We start from the raw sequence: 17,821 nt of genomic DNA, 5'->3' as shown, positions 1-17,821 counted from the left end.
GAAGAGTCGCAGCACGCATGAATGACATGTATTCCCACTAGACAACGGGTTTGGGCCTAACTACACATATACTTACGGAGATATCTCACCTAAGGGACCTGAATGGTGGTTTGCGAATTTGGTAACCACAACAATATATATGAAATATATATATATATATATATATATATATATATATATATATATATATATATATATATATATATATATATATATATATATATATATATATATATATATATATATATATATATATATATATATATATATATATATATATATATATATATATATATATATATATTCAAGCATAGAAAGCTTAGCCTGGTGTTGGCGCAGTGGTAAGGGCAGTGGCTTGGGACCCAAGAGGTCCTGAGTTCAAGCCCCGTTGGGACACTGAATTAATATATGTATGTATATATATATATATATATATATATATATATATATATATATATATATATATATATATATGTATTTATATAATGTGTGTGTATATATATATATATATATATATATATATATAGATATATCTATATATATATAAACCAAGTCGAAAACACCAGGGGGTTAACTCAGCCTGCCATCCTTCCGAGGTCGGCGAAATGAGCACCAGTTGTACTGGGCCCGGTGTATGCCCCGGTTAGAATAGGTGTACCATATCCCTGTGTGTCGTAAGAGGCGACCAGGGTTGCGTCAGGAAGGGCATCCGGCGTAAAAACCTATGCCAAATCATTATGCGGACAACAAAACGAATTTCCATACCGGATCGGTCGAGGCCCGGGTTACCAACGACCGCCACCGGTACCGGTGGTCAGCAGGGTACCAGTGGAAATTGTGCTACTGCTGGGCGAAGGAGGAGAAGGAGACGGGGAAGGCGAGTCCGGAGGCAGTGGGAGAGGGGGAAGGGTAGAAGTGTGGAGGTGAGAGTTGGAACTCTGAATGTTGGGACGATGACTGGCAAAGGGCAAGAGTTGGCTGATATGATGGAGAGAAGAAAGGTGGACATACTGTGTGTACAAGAGACCAAGTGGATGGGGAGTAAGGCGAGGAGCATTGGAGGTGGTTTCAAACTGTTCTACCATGGTGTGGATGGGAGGAGAAATGGTGTCGGGATAATCCTGAAGGAAGATCATGTCAAGAGGGTATTGGAGGTGAGGAGGGTGTCTGACCGAGTGATGAGTGTGAAGTTGGAAATTGAAGGGGTGATGATGAATGTCATCAGTGCATATGCCCCACATATGGGGTGTGAGATGGAATATAAAGAAGATTTCTGGAGTGAGTTAGATGAAGTGGTGGAGAGTGTATCCAAGGATGAAAGAGTGGTGATTGGAGCAGATTTCAATGGTCATGTTGGGGAAGGTAATAAAGAGGATGAGGAGGTGATGGGGAGGTACGGTCTCAACAAGAGAAATGTGGAAGGGCAAATGGTGGTAGAGTTTGCAAAAAGAATGGAAATGGCAGTGGTAAACACGTATTTCAAGAAGAAGGAGGAACACAGGGTGACATACAAGAGTGGAGGAAAGTGCACACAGGTGGATTACATCTTAAGTAGGAGATGCAACCTGAAAGAGATTAGTGACTGTAAGGTTGTGGCAGGGGAGAGTGTAGCTCGACAGCATCGATTGGTGGTCTGTAGGATGACTTTCGAGGTGAGGTTGAGGAAGAGAGTGAGGGCTGAACCAAGGACCAGATGGTGGAAGCTGAAGGAGGAAGACTGTTGCGTGAAATTTAGGGAGGAGGTGAAACAGGCGCTGGATGGTGGTAAAGATGGGTGGGATGATTGGGCCACGACAGCAGAAGTTGTGAGGGAGATAGCTCGGAAGGTACTTGGTGTGACATCTGGACAGAGGAAGGAAGATAAGGAGACTTGGTGGTGGAATGAGGAAGTACAGGAAAGTATAAGGAAGAAGGGGTTGGCTAAAAAGAAGTGGGATAGTCAGAGAGATGAAGAAAGTCGGCAGGAGTACAAGGAGTGGCGTCGAAAAGCAAAAAGAGAGGTGGCAAAGGCCAAGGAAAAGGCATATGACGAGCTGTATGAGAAGCTGGATACAAAAGAAGGGGAAAAGGATTTATACCGATTGGCAAGACAGAGGGACCGAGCTGGGAAGGATGTGCTGCAGGTTCGGGTGATAAAGGACGCAAATGGGAATGTGCTGATGAGCGAGGAGAGTGTGTTGAGAAGGTGGATGGAGTACTTTAAGGAGCTCATGAATGAAGAAAATGAGAGAGAGAAGGTTGGAAGAGGTGGAGATAGTGAATCTGGAAGTGGGGTGGATCAGTAAGGATGAAGTGAGGACTGCTATGAAGAAGATGAAAAGTGGAAAGGCGGTTGGCCCAGATGGTATACCAGTGGAGGCATGGAAGTGCTTAGGAGAGATGGCAGTGGGGTTGTTAACCAGATTGTTTAATAAAGTCTTGGAAAGTGAGAGGATGCCGGAGGAGTGGAGATTAAGTGTACTGATTCCGATTTTCAAGAATAAGGGTGATGTGCAGAGCTGTGGAAATTACAGAGGGATAAAGTTGTTAAGCCACACCATGAAGTTGTGGGAAAGAGTAGTGGAAGCTCGGTTGAGAGGAGAGGTGACGATCTGTGAGCAGCAATATGGGTTTATGCCAGGAAAGAGCACCACTGATGCGATGTTTGCTTTGAGAATGTTGATGGAGAAGTATACGGAAGGCCAGAAAGAGTTACATTGTGTGTTTGTGGATTTAGAGAAAGCTTATGATAGGGTGCCAAGAGAGGAGTTGTGGCATTGTATGAGGAAGTCGGGAGTAGTGGAGAAGTATGTGAGGATCGTGCAGGATATGTATGAGGACAGTGTGACAGCGGTGAGGTGTGCGGTAGGAATGACGGACCGGTTTAAGGTTAAAGTGGGATTGCACCAAGGATCGACTCTGAGCCCTTTCCTGTTTGCAATGGTGATGGACAGGTTGACGGACGAGATCAGACTGGAGTCTCCATGGACCATGATGTTCGCGGATGACATCATGATCTGTAGGGAGAGTAGGGAGCAGGCTGAATCGAGCCTTGAGAGGTGGAGGTACGCACTGGAGAGAAGGGGAATGTTAGTCAGTAGGAGTAAGACGGAGTACATGTGCGTAAATGAGAGGGAGGGTGGTGGTATGGTGCAGTTGCAAGGAGTTGAGGTGGGGAAGGTGGATTGGTTTAAATACTTGGGATCAACTGTCCAAAGTAACGGAGAGTGTGGGAGAGAAGTGAAAAAGAGAGTGCAGGCAGGATGGAGTGGGTGGAGAAGAGTTGCAGGAGTGATTTGTGACAGAAGGGTAGCTGCAAGAGTGAAGGGGAAAGTATACAAGACGGTAGTGAGACCACCTATGTTGTATGGTTTGGAGGCGGTGGCGCTAACAAAAAGACAGGAAGCAGAGCTGGAGGTGGCAGAGTTAAAGATGCTGCGATTCTCGTTGGGAGTGACGAGGATGGATAGGATAAGAAATGAGTGTATTAGAGGGACAGCGCAGGTAGGACGGTTTGGAGACAAAGTGAGAGAGGCGAGATTGAGATGGTTTGGACATGTGCACAGGAGGGAAACGGAGTATATCGGGAGAAGGATGTTGAAGATGGAGCCGCCAGGCAGGAGGAGAAGAGGAAGGCCAAAGAAGAGGTTCATGGATGCGGTGAGGGCGGACATGCGGGTGGTTGGAGTGTCAATGGAAGATGTGGAGGATAGAGCAAAATGGAGACAGTTGGTCCGCTGTGGCGACCCCTAGCGGGAGCAAGCCGAAAGAGGAAGAAGAAGAAGATTCAAGCATAGAAAGCTGAAATTTTGCGTGCCGATGTACATAAAAGCGAATAAACCGGAAAAATCACAGAATCGTTGGACAAAATCCAGAAATGAAAATATAAATAAATGGAAAGAAAATGCAGGTGAGTGACGCGAGCCAATGGGAAAGCATGGTAATTTTACATCTAATATAAGAACAGGGCTTTACGGATGGCTTTCTTTTGACGCATGAAGAAGACGGCACAATTCTTGTAGTCATGGTGAGGTGATTTGCCTCGCATGGTGAAGCAAGACGCTGGCCATTGGCCATAAGAAAAAAAAATGCTCAGCAATCCGGGCTGGTGGTGTTGACCGCCCGTACCACAAATTTGGTCAGGGGGTTTAACCTCAACCGCCAGCTGTGTGACTATGTATACATGTATATATGTATATATATATATATATATATATATATATATATATATATATATATATATATATATATATATATGTATAAATTGTATATGTATACAGTATTATGTATATGCATATGTATATGTGCATCTATGCCTGGTGTTGGCTTAATGGTTCGGGTGGTGGGCTTGGGATCCTAGGGTGCTGAGTTCAAATCCCGTTCAGCTATTGAATTAATACCAGGTGGGGTTAACTCGGCCTGTCATCCTTCCGAGGTCAGCAAAATGTGTGCCAGCATGCTGGTATACTGTGTCGGCGTGGCGACCCGTCCAGGATTGTGCCCAATAGCCAAGGAGACTGCTTAGGCAGCACCAACGCTCTGCATCGAGTGTAGTCCCAATGGATGTATGTATGTATATTTCCATATAGATATATACATATATACATATACATATCTTTCCCCCATCTATCATTCTCAACTACACCCTCTGTTTCTTGTCTTAAAATTCAAAAAATAATACAAAAAAACCCAAAAACCTTTTCTGCCTGCATTCCCACGACCCCTGATCCTTCTTCTTCTTGTTCTTGTCCTTGTTCTTGTTCTTCTTGTTGTTCTTGTTCTTCTTGTTGTTCTTGTTCTTCTTCTTGTTCTTGTTCTTCTTCTTCTTGTTCTTGTTCTTCTCGTTCTTCTTGTTCTTCTCGTTCTTCTTGTTCTTCTCGTTCTTCTTGTTCTTCTCCATCTTCTTGTTCTTCTTCTTCTTCTTCTTCTCCATCTTCTTGTTCTTCTTCTTCTTCTTCTTCTCCATCTTCTTGTTCTTCTTCTTGTTCTTCTCCATATTCTTGTTCTTCTTCTTGTTCTTCTCCATCTTCTTGTTCTTCTTCTTGTTCTTCTCCATATTCTTGTTCTTCTTCTTGTTCTTCTCCATATTCTTGTTCTTCTCCATATTCTTGTTATTCTCCATATTCTTGTTCTTCTTTTTCTTCTTCTCCATCTTCCTTCTATTTGAGCTGACCCACTCTCACCATTACCTTCACAATTTCTTCCTGCAACCTTCCATTCCCTAATCTTCAAAAACCATCCAAAAAAAAATTCCCTTGTATCCTTTCTAACTATACACCTCCCGAAACAATGTGTCTCTCTCTGAAGAAGAAACATGCTCTTTCTCTCGTGCATAGATTTATCCCCTCTCGTCTTCAGTTGTCCACCTTACCCACTTTACCCTGTATCCACCTTACCAGTCGCACCCAGCTGTCCCTGGACTCTGTGTCCTTTTCTTCTGACAAAGTGGAGAGCTTGCTGTCAAACCTTGACTCAGATTCTGCAAACGGCATCAACCCACATGTCCTAAAAACCTGCTCCTCTGCTTTTTCTCACCCTCACTCTGTTCTATTCACCTTCTCATTTGCTCAAGGTCATCTGCTATATGCTTGGAAATCAGCAATTATTACCGCTCTGGAAAAAGTTGCAAAAACAGATCCCTACAACTCCAGACCAATCGGCCTTCTCCCAATCATCAGCAGGGTTATGGAATCCATCATCGATTCAGAAATTAAATCCTTCCCCTTCTCCAATGCCTAGATTTCCGATCATCAATTTGGTTTCAGACAAGGTCACTATACCCTGCATATGCTGCTTCTGCTCTCACAACAATGGATGGAGGTCCTTAATGCCAGACTTGAAATCAGCCATATCCTGAGACATATCGCGTGCTTTTGACACGGTCTGGCATCCTGCCCTGCTCACAAAACTATCCTACTATGGTATCCAAGGCCACCTCTACTCATGGCTCGCAGACTTCCTCTCCTGTCGCAGCCAATGTGTGACCCTAAATGGAGTTCTCTCATCCCCTCTTTCTGTCCAGGCTGGAGTTCCTCAAGGCGGTGTTCTGGGCCCTCTTCTTTTTCTGGTTTTCATCAATGATCTCTCCGACTATCTGGAAAATCCTCTTCATCTCTTCACTGATGACTCCACCCTCTGCTGTACCATCTGTCATCCCTCAGACCAGCAAGCAGCAGCTTCTTCGCTCTTTGCAGATCTGGATAAAATCACAAACTGGTCCAACATGTGGAACATGTCTTTCAATGCTGACAAATCTCACACACTCACTATGTCTCTCCAAGAGGACCATCTGGACCCCCCCCCCCAATCTGCTTTCTCAACAATCCTCTGGAAGAAGTCCTTTCCTTCAAGCTTCAGAGTCTCACTATCTGCCATGATTTTCCTTTTCCATTTCCAACCTGGCCTCCAAAGCCAGTCGCCGACTGGGCATCCTCCGTCATGCAAAGTCCTTCCTTGGCCCACCTGAGCTCCTGACCACAAACAAAGCTTTCGTCCACAGCCTGATGGAGTACTGCTCTATCCTCTGGGCTGGTGCTCCTGCCTCTCACCTTTCTCGGCTGCACGTTGTGCCAACCAAGGAATTTATGATCATTGGTATCTCCCATGGTGAGGCTGAGTCTTTGAGCCTCTCAGTCTCTCACCACAGGCAGGTCGGTGGTCTTTCTGTCTTCTACCATCCCCTCTCTGGTCTCGCCTCCCCCTGCTCTGTCTGCGATACGTCCCCCCCCCCCCATATTTCTGGAGGACACTCCATGTCTGCCAGCAACCGCCTTCTGGTGAAACCACCAAAATAACGAATCACTGCTCACCTTCACTCTTTCATTCCTCTTTTTTCCTGCCTTTGGAATAAGCTCCCACACTCTGTTCAATCCCATTCTTCCCTCCAGGCCTTCAAAACAGCTGTTCACCACCACTTCTTATTCACCACCACCTCACCACCACCACCACCACCCCATCCAAATCCTAGATCTTTTCGACCCATATTAATCCATCCCAAATCCACCTCCTTCAAATTCCCTGCCTTCCTTCATGAAAGCCCCTGTGGTGTCCATCTTGAATAGCCTGTGTTCCCTACCTATCCCTCTCCTTTCCACAGATCTCCAAATGTCCCTGTTCCCCACCGTTTTGTCCTTCCCTCTCCCACCCCTCTTGTCTCATGCCCCCCCCCCTTGCTGTGTGCTGTGCGTTAGCTCTCATTCTAGCCTCGACAATATATACAAAAAAAAACAAACCCAAGGACCTCATCACTTGTGCGGCGACAGTCCACTTTAATTATTTTTATGCATAATCCTAGCTTCTATATTATTTGTATAATACTAGCCACATGCATCTAAATGTCAAAAGTAGTTAATATATAAGTGAAAACACAAAGACCCACTCACATCTCTCACCTCTGAATGGAGGGAATAACCAATTAGCTCTCACCTAATCAATTAAACCTTGGTGGTTAGGATTATATAAATAAATTGACTCCTCAACTTATATAATCCCACCTACTTGGGTTAATTGGTTATTCCCTCCATTCACAGGTGAGAGATGTGAGTGGGTCTTTGTTTATCATTTATATGTTGACTGTTTTTGACGTTTACATTTGGTACATGCTTGTTTTCATGTTTTACTCCAAAAGGTTATACATAAGTGGCAAACAAAATAACCAAAATATGGCAAAAGCCTCAGTCGTGCATGTTTCTGTCTGCACTGTCACTGATGATTCACCAACAAGCAATGAAACTGGTCTGGCAGGTGAGTGGGTGTGTAGCATCGGGATGCTCATGTGTGTATTGTTTGTGAATGTCTTTGCAGCTGTGGAGGAACTCTGGGAAGGGTTTGAAACAGCAAAGGGGTTACCTTGGGTCGCCTGTTTTGGCTGGTTTATGCAACTTATTCAACGAGAACAGCATGGGAGGAGTGTATGTATTTGTACATGTATGTATGTACAGTAGATATATATATATATATATATATATATATATATATATATATATATATATATATATAAATATATGTATGTATGTATATCACATCAGACCAGTTTCACCCTTCAGGCTAATTGCAGGAAGTGAGATCTTGTCAACATATTATTGGTCCTCTCTGTTTTTCTGGTTTTTACGTTGTATCATTGTTATCTGATATTTTGGTTATTTTGTTTGCCACATATGTATAACCTTTTGGAGTAAAACACGAAAACAAGTCTGTGTTGTTTGGGGAAAATACAGCACCCTGAACAACAAGCACAGCTCCCTCACAAGGTAAAGCTTTAGTTTGATGTTTCAACGAGTGGTCTTCATCTGAGATTGTTGACATATTTCTTTCAAATGTACAAAAACAGGTTCGAGTTGGGAAGATGCTAATTAAAAAATGAAAAACTACCAACTAGAAAAGCTGCCCAGCAAGGCAACGCTCTTGTCCAACGTTCCAACCGCAGTCTCGACTGAAGACCACTTGGTATGGATTAGTGAATATTCCTATCTACAACGAATTTTTGGGGGGAGGTTGAAACAAAGCGATGAACAATATTTTAAGAATACCACTTGGTGGTCGAAACATCAGACCAGAACCTTGCCTTGCTCGGCAAATCTGTTTGTTGGTCGTACTTTCATTTTTGAATTCGGATATTCCCAACTGCAACCACTTTTTATGAAGCTTGTTTCATGTTTTGTTCTCAGCCTGTTACTCGAGATCCTCATGATCTTCTGATGCCAGGTTTAGAATCTCAAACACTGTCTTCACTCATCTCAATCTCACAGTGGTTTTGCCATTCATTTCAGGCTCCCCATTTTTTTTTGTCCAAAACACATTTGTTTACTTGAATAGTCGTGTGTTTTCCTTCCTACCATCCAAATCGACAAACCCTGATCTACTGTTCTTTTCCCAGTCTAATTCTGTTAACTTTTACAATGTCTCCTCGTCTTTGTCAAATGGCATTTTAATTTCCCTTGGTAGAATAAAAATGCTAAACATGCACAAAAATGTTTAATTCTCATGTTTCTTTGTACCCTTTTTTTAAGCCTCCCCTATAGCATAGGGGAAGGCTTATTGCTGTTGTTGGGTTTGTTTCTGAAATTAGCACCCAAATTATTAATGGTACCACATAGCTTGTTTGACCCCCCCCCCCCCCCGGCAAAAATATATCACCGGCAAAGATAAAAACACCCCTATACATTAATGGGGGTCATGCTGAACCTATGTAGCAAGTCTGGATGTAATCAGCCCAGAACTGTAGGAGTAGCACGACAAACAAACACACTTGTCCTTGAGTTTATAGTAAGGATACCCCTCAGAGTTAAAGCTCAAGGTCTTAGACCCCGAGGAGTACTAAATCACCATTGAGGTTTCTCTCCATTTTTTTTTTTCTGATTGAGGATTTTTGATTGATTATGAGGATTTTTGGAATTAAATTTTGCATCAACAATGGGGATAAAAAGTATGCGGGGTTGACAATTTTTTTGACCTTGACCTAATTAAGGTCACGACCCAATTATAGACATTAAAACATTTTTCACCAAACATAAAGTTTATCCGATCGGAATGAACATGTCATCGATAGACTAGAGCAAGGTGCATTTACGCTTCTTTTACATAGTACCCCTCCAGGTTAAAGGTCAAGGTTCTGAGACCCTATTGGGACTGACTGACCCTGTTGGAGTATGAAACTACCACTGAGGTTTTTCTCCCTTTTTCTTCTGCCAGCGTATGAGGACTTTTGGAATGAGATTTTGCATCAACAATGGGAATAAAAAGTATGCGGTATTGCAATCTTTTTTTTGATCTTGACCAAATTTTTTATTTCAACACCCAATTATAGACATTTTAACAAATAACGTGGTCAAGGTCAAATGGTCTGACAAAAAATGAGGCATTTTGTGTTATCGCTCAATTTTGCCAATGCGGAATGTCAAAGACCACTCGGCCTTTCAAGATGTTCTTACATTATAATAGTGTAACTACTACACTGAAGCCGTGCACCTGATGTTTGATTAGTGTCCTTCACCTACTTTTTTCGGACTGTGACCTCATTAAAAAACACCTTTTTGATCATAACTTGAATAATTTCCTCTGATTTTCATGACCTTGAATATTGTGGATGAGGACACATTTTCTTAATTTACACTCTTTCCCGAAATGTTGAAGGTAAAGGTCAGATGGCGGACGGTCCGAACAAAACATGCCATCATTGGATCGTGGGCGAAAGGCAAGTCGCGGGCAATCGCCAAGGGTAACCCAGTGGAGGCTTACCCTTGGGAATCGCTTTATGATCGCAGATATCTAGTTTTTGTTGCTGGTGAAACCTGGAGTCAGGAAGATGTGTCCAGGACTATCCAAATAAATTCTGAAACCACATAATTCCTCCACTTAGAAGATGTTGCTTTTAGAGTGATCACTTTCAGGAGAAGGAGGTTTGGTTGAGGTTTTCTATGACTGAGTTCATCTCACTATTTATTAGTCAATCCAATGCATTCTAAGCTATGGCATCACTGAAAATGTGTTGGGTTATTCAAATGAAGCATCCTGCTTCACTCATATTCTTTGTACTTCTGATGAAATCATTATTATATTTCTGATGAAACCCTTTGGCAGAAACAGTACCATTCTAACTTGAATGATGATGCGATGCATCTTGTTTTTAGGACCAGGGTGCATGGATATCCCTTTAACAAGGAATGTCATGGTTTTTCATGACTGTTTACACTGGTCTTTAGGCTCGGTGTGAAAGTGCGTGTGTCCACTCGAAAACCTGACCTCGTCATCCTCCACAAGTCAAAGCTGAATGCTCACCTTCGTTCACTTAATCCCCCTTTTTATCCCGCCTATGGAAATGTCTTCCCGAGGTTGTTGTCTATCTGCTCTTTTCTTGAAGTCTTCAAGTCTTCTGCCCGCCACCACCTTGTAATCTCTCCTGTTGTTACTTCTAAACTTTATTACAACTTCTGAGACCCTGTCCCCAATTCACCTGCATGCGTTTGCTTTCAACTGTTTCCCCTTTGCCCCACTTTCTCTCAGCTAACCTTTCGCCCACTGTCCTGTTGTTATGCTCTATAATTAGCTTGCACACCTGCAGTTCGGAAAAAATAAACAGATTAATGCTTTCCAGGACTGAAGTAAATTTGTGGCAATCCATTTGACCATTACACATAAATCTTTCTAATTAACATTGACAGAATAAAAAAACAAGGGACTGTAATGAAATGATCAATGGGTGAACAAAGTACAATAAAATATCAAGAATTACCCTCTTGTTTTGCACTTATAAGAGCTCAAGGTAGCCCACGATAGGCTGCTTCAGGACTTTCTTCCATCCAACCGGTGTTGAAATTGAGTTACGTCCATTAAAGTGTTATGATTCCACATGGTCATTTCATTGGTTCACTTGGCTGAGAATAAATGCAATGAAAGTTTCCAAAGATGTCCAGATAATTACAGGATTTCTCTCTACCAGTTTCATTATGCAGGAAAAGCACAAAAGATTGCTGCCATAAGCTTGGTGCTTGCTTAGTGGTTTGGGTGGTTGGCTTAGGATTCTCGGGTCCTGAGTTTGAGCCCCTGTCCACCGTTGAATTAATACCAGGTGGGTTTGACTCAGCCTGTCATCCTTCTGAGGTCTGCAAATTGAGTTCCAGTGTACTGGTAATTGGGGCACAGCATCAGTGGCACAGCTGTGCCCTCAGCCAATGATGCTACCTGCAGCCTCGTGCTGCATATGAAGGAGGGGGAGGAGGATTGCTGCCATCAAGGACGAGTTGCACTCACACTGTTGTGAAAAAGCATGAAACTTCTTCAAAAACTTTTTGTTCCATTTCTGCTTCTTCCAAAGTTTCCCCTTCAACTTATGTCATTGACAGTTTGCTTCTGTATCCAGCTTGTTCACCCCCTGTGATCTCCCCCTCCCCTTGCTCTCGTCCTTCCCATGTCCTTTCTTCCTTAAGGTCTCCTTAAGAAAAAATATTCCTCTTCAGAGAGAGTGTTGTTTTTATTGATGATGATCGAAGGCTCATGGAGTTGTTGGTACGTGTATCACATTCAGGACAAAGATGTAAGTAGACATCATTGTACTTTTACACAAATTGCAAGGACATTAGTCAATAATGATAAAACACGTACATGGTATGTGTTGGATTTTAAAATTCACCTGACATGCAAAACTTTCTGGTTATTTATATATTAACTTGACCTTCCTAGTGAAGAAATCACCCATGATTTGTTTTTTTTAATCAAAAATGGGATAATTAGAGAAATATTTCGATAATTTCTGGTGCTTTTCACAACTTGCTATGCCCCGCCCCTAAAAAAAGTTGACTTCAGCGAATCGCAGCATTGACGTCACATACAGAAACTCGCACAGAGTGGATTGACTCGAGATCTCTGGAGTCTAGACCAGCGTTTCTCAACCTTTTTACCCTTGTGGAACCCTTGAAATAGTTTTCATGTCTCAGGGAACCCCTGCATAAAATTATTATATACCATTATTAATATCTACCTTTTATATTTTTATCGTAGTTCACGTGGTAAATATAATATATTTTTTTCGGATACCTGGTTTAAGGAAAAAATGACCCCCTTTTTGTCAAATTTATTGGCAATGAAAAAAAATACATACTACTTGTTTATGAGACCTCACACTGAGGTTTTAATTCACAAAAAAAAAATTTTTGTTTGAAAACGTCATTTTTGAACGTGTTTGACAATTAAAAAACACACCTCATGTTACTTGATCAACAAAACTGAAACAAATAAAGCTGAAGCAATAAAGGTAAACAGAAGAACTAACCTTGAGAGAGAGACTTCCCACAAGGAAGCACAGAGAAGATAGATGGACACCGTGCATGCGTCCTGTACTTGAGTCAGTCACTCAATCATACACGAATCCGCCGCGTACAGGACGTCCACTAACCAGTGAGGGCGGTTTCACACTGGCGCCATATAGACATCGTTAAATACATTCCCTATGGTTGTTATAATTGTAAATAATACAAGAGGTTGAAGCATCTATTATAATAACCAAGGTGTTTCCAACAATATGCCGTACATGTATGGTAAAATTACGAATATTAAATCAAACAAAAACTACTCAAAAATACATTAGCCTATTTATTACTGTTTCTCGTGGAACCCCTCGCGACCTCTTGCGGAACCCTAGGGTTCCGGGGAACCCCGGTTGAGAAACACTGGTCTAGACTAGTCCCATTAATCCGTCGTCCGTCCGACTAGGCCGATAAATCTGACGTGCTGTAGCTTTCTTTTATTATTCTCTTTTCTTCATTGTTTTCTTTCTCTCTCTCTCTCTCTCTCTCTCTCTCTCTCTCTCTCTCTCTCTCTCTCTCTCTCTCTCTCTCTCTCTCTCTCTCTCTCTCTCTCTCTCTCTCTCTCTCTCTCTCTCTCTCTCCCTCTCCCCTCTCCCTCTCCCCTCTCCCCCTCTCCCCTCTCTCCCTCTCTCCCTCTCTCCCTCTCTCCCTCTCTCCCTCTCTCCCTCTCTCCCTCTCTCTATTGAGTGCAGCCTGTGGCTGCTGGTTGCATCATTGGTTGGGACGCGGCTATGCCGCTGATGCAGTGTTCCCCTTACCAGTACACTGGTGCTCATTTTGCCGACCTCGGAAGGATGACAGGCTGAGTAAACCTCCTGGTGTATTTTAATTCAGCGGCCAACGAGGCTTGAAGTCAGGACCCTAGGATCCCAAGCCGCCACCCTCACCACTAAGCAAACACCAGGCTTATTGTTTTCTACTGGTGCTACATGACGACAGTAGGAATAAAATAAATAAAAACGCAACAGAACGTCAGATTTATCGGACTACTCAAGACAATTGTCACAATGTGTGTTCTGCACACAAGTTTTCATCGTATCCGGACAGCGAGATTGCTTTGTTTTATGCGCGGAGAGATACGGCCAATGACATGCGCCGGCCTTGTTTGTGATTAATTCGCCGCGAAGCAACATGTCCGCTGCGCTGTGCTGTTCACGTCACCTCACTAAAATATTTCTGATATCGAGCAGTATTCAAGTCGAATTTACATTATTGAATTACGAATAGGATTTAGTCTAACCAGTTGTTATTGCCAAGTCTTCCTTTGATGTCCTCCCAATCATCATGAACTCTGGGAATTTAATCACCAGTTTCCTCTGCTTGTCCTGCTTCGGGCTCGAACTGGTAAGGCCGGATTTCATTTCCAGCTGCCTGAACTTCACCTCCCGCGACTACGTTATCCGACAATTCTCCATGTGATTTAGACCAAAATCCTTCATTTCTCTCACACTCACTGTCATTACCAGACAAATGAAAGTCCATGCCATCCATTATTCAAAACCAAATGTTCGATTTTTTAAAGCAGAAATGAATGAAGCGATTGATTCGACCAATCGAATGTGGAAACACACAGGAAGCCAATAGAATCACGTCGACCACCAACCCGAGTAATGTACGTGCAGCCTTTGTAATCCTGTAGTTGACGTCATGTGGGTTACGCCCCTTTCAGGAGAATTTTTAGGGGCGTTCCCGAAGAGGTTTGTTTTTTTAATTTTTCATTTTACAGAATGAGTATTGTGAAAAAACATTGTCAGATCTGAAATCACGATGAAAAACCCCTGTAGGACATACTGTATATAAATGAAATTTTAGTACTTTTGTGTGTCAGGGGACCTTTAAGCTGGATTCCCTTCATCATGAGCCAGGAAACATTCTGAAACCAATTTGGTGTTCTCACCTCGCAATTTCCTCAAGATCTTTCAGGATTCCTGTGAAAATTAAGTCTTTGATACAATTTCAATGGAATAACGTCGAAATAAATAAATAAATAAATAGCTCGACAGCTTTTTGTATGCAGAATTGAAGATCGTGGAAGAACAACAACACAAAACGGACCTGGACATAACAGAATGAAAACTAGAAGGGCACTCTGCAGAGCGCATACCTCCACCACGTAATACCTGATCCACGAGAACACATCGGGCCCAATGCATTTTTGAAATATCATGTTATACAGTCCAATATTGTTTTTGGCCCAATCTCTCAATGGTGAAGAATCACGATAAAAGTTTAATAATTCTCGGATCTTCACCAAAATTGAATCAATTCGTCCTTGTCACACCTGTCCACCAAGTTTCATCTGAATCTGTTCACAACTTTTTGAGATATCGTGCGACATCATTTTTCGCCCCATCTCTCAATGGTGAAGAATCACTTAAAAAATTCTAGTAGTCGGATCAGGATACGGATCTTCACCAAAATCTAATATATTCGTCCTTGTCCCACACCCAACCTGACCAGAAAATTTCACCCGTATCCATCCACAGCTTTTTGAGATATCCTGCACACAAACAAGCAAACAGACAAACAAAAAAGACAAACAAACATACAGAAAGGGGTGAAAACAACTTCCTTCACCTTCGGTGGCGGAGGTAATTATCAGATCCGGATCTGATTTCGGATCTTCAACAAAATTGAATCAATTCTTCCTTGTCACACACCCAATGTTTCTGCCAAGTTTAATCCGAATCTTTCCACAACTTTTTGAGATATCCTGCACACAAACAAACAAACAAAGAGGCAAACAAACAGACAGAAAGGGGGTGAAAACATAACCTCCTTCACCTTTGGTGGCGGAGGTAATAACAGTGGAAATACATGTGGGTGGGGACACACCAACAACAGGGTACAGGATCAAAATAGAAGGAGACATCGAGGAAGAAAGGACATGGGAAGGACGGGAGCAAGGGGAGGGGGAGGAGGATCACACAGGGTGAACATGCTGGAGACGCGTGCAAACTCTCAATCACGTAGGTTGAAGGGAAAATTGGTGAAGAAGCAGAAGGAACAAAAAGAAATTGAAAGTGGAGGGCAAGAGAGCGGGAATGGGGGAGGGGGAGGGTCGGGATAACTTGGAAACACAGAAAGAGGTGGGCTTGCATTGGGATAAGGAGGGTAGAAAATGTCATGGGTATGGATGGGAGAACAGAAAGAACAATTTTTTATGCCTCTGCGGACGAAGTCGCCTGAGGCATTATGTTTTTCGGTATTATATATTTTTTGTAGACATTGTCGAGGCTGTAATGAGAGCTAACACACAATGCACAACAAGGAGGGCATGAGACAAGAGGGGCAGCAGAGGGAAGCACATAACAGTGAGGAACAGATACATTAGGAGATCTGGGGAAGGGAGAGGGATGGGGTGGGGAACACGTGGTAAACAAGATGGACACCACGGGGACTTTCAGGACCTTACACGACAGGGAACTTTCGGGAACGAAGGTCGGGAATTTGAAGGAGGTGAGTTTGGGGTGGATTAAAGGGGGTATAAAAGATTGTGGTTTTGGATGTGGGAAGATTGGAGGTGGTGGTGCACAGCTGTTTTGAAGACCTGGAGGGAAGAATGGGATTGAAGAGTGAGGGAGTTTATTCCAAAGGTGGGAAAAAAGAGGAATGAAAGAGTGAAGGTGAGCAGTGATTAGTGATTTTGGTAGGTTTACCAAAAGGGGGTTGCTGGCTGACTTTCAGCGCCCTGCGGAAATATTGGAGGGGGGGGGAGAACATATCGCAGACAGAGCAGGGGTGGGGGGTGAGACCAGTGTGACCACTCATTTTCATAAATGCCAAGGTGAGCCAATGAAAAAAGCCAAGAATTCACAAGGTTTCGTAAAAGCGATGATAATAGAAAACTAAGACGCCAAGATGAACAACCAATTGCCAAGATCTTGTGAAAAAAGCCAAGGAGTGATCACACTGGGTGAGACCGAAGAGGAGATGGGAGAAGACAGAAAGACCACTGACCTGCCTGCAGTGAGAGGTCCAAAGACAGCCTCACCGCAAGAGATACCAATGATCCTAAATGCCATGGTTTCCACATTGTGAAGCCGAGAAAGGTGAGAGGCAGGAGCACTGGCCCAGAGAAGGAGAGCAGTACTCCATGAGGTTCTGAATGAAAGCTTTGTATGTGGTCAGGAGCTCAGGTGGGCTGAGGAAGGACATTGCACGATGGATGATGCCCAGTCAGCGACCGACCTTAGAGGCCAGGTTGGAAATGTGGCTTTCCCAGGAAAGATCATGGCAGATAGTGAAACCCAGAAGCTTCAATGAAGGGACTTCTTCAAGAGCATTGTTGAGAAAATAGAGGGGGGGGGGGGGTTCCAAACAGTTCTTTTGGAGAGACATAGTGAGAGTGTGAGATTTGTCAGGATTGAAAGACATGTTCTACGTGTTGCACCAGTTTGTGATTTACCAAGATCTGCAGAGAGTGAGGAGACTGCTGCTTGCTGGTCGGAGGGATGACAGATAGTACGGCAGAGGGTGTAGTCATCAACAAAGAGAAAAGAGGATTTCCAGAGAGTCGGAGAGATCATTGATGAAATCCAGAAAAACAACAGGGCCCAGAATGCTGCCTTGAGGAACTCCAGCTTGGACAGGAAGAGGGGATGAGAGAACTCCGTTTAAGGCCACACATTGGCTGTGACAGGAGAGGAAGTCTGCGAGCCGTAAGTGGAGGTGGCCTTGGATACCATAGGAAGAGAGTTTGGTGAGCAGGGCAGGGTGCCAGACTGTGTCAAAAGCACGCGATATGTCTCCGGATATGGCTCTGATTTCATGTCCGGCACTGAGGACCTCCATACATTCTTGGGAGAGCAGAAGCAGCATATCCAGAGTAGAGTGACCTGGTCTCAAACAAAATTGATGATCGGAAATCAAGCCATTGGAAAAGAGGAAGGATTTAATGTCTGAAGTGATGATGGATTCCATAACCTTGCTGTTGATTGGAAGAAGGCTGATTGGTCTGTAGTTGCAGGGATCTATTTTTGCATCTTTTTTATGCAGGGCAGTAATGTTTGCTGATTTCCAAGCATATGGCAGATGACCTT

General features: G+C 43.2%; 1 long non-coding RNA gene across 1 annotated transcript in view; it reads left to right on the top strand.

The window, feature by feature from the left end:
* The window catches only part of LOC147030783 (uncharacterized), a 76,883-nt gene that overhangs the window by 50,841 nt on the left and 8,221 nt on the right, over window positions 1-17,821 (top strand). Inside the window, exon 4 of the long non-coding RNA XR_015056506.1 lies at window positions 11,904-12,010. This is a non-coding gene — a long non-coding RNA (uncharacterized LOC147030783). The remainder of the gene's footprint in view (window positions 1-11,903; window positions 12,011-17,821) is intronic.

The sequence above is a fragment of the Eptatretus burgeri genome, chromosome 3, assembly GCF_056783735.1.
Source record: "Eptatretus burgeri isolate ZD-2024b chromosome 3, Ebu_testis_v1, whole genome shotgun sequence".
NCBI classification, from domain to species: Eukaryota; Metazoa; Chordata; class Myxini; order Myxiniformes; family Myxinidae; genus Eptatretus; species Eptatretus burgeri.
The sequence above is the reverse complement of the archived record's forward strand: the minus strand, read 5'-3'. Positions and strand labels throughout refer to the sequence as shown.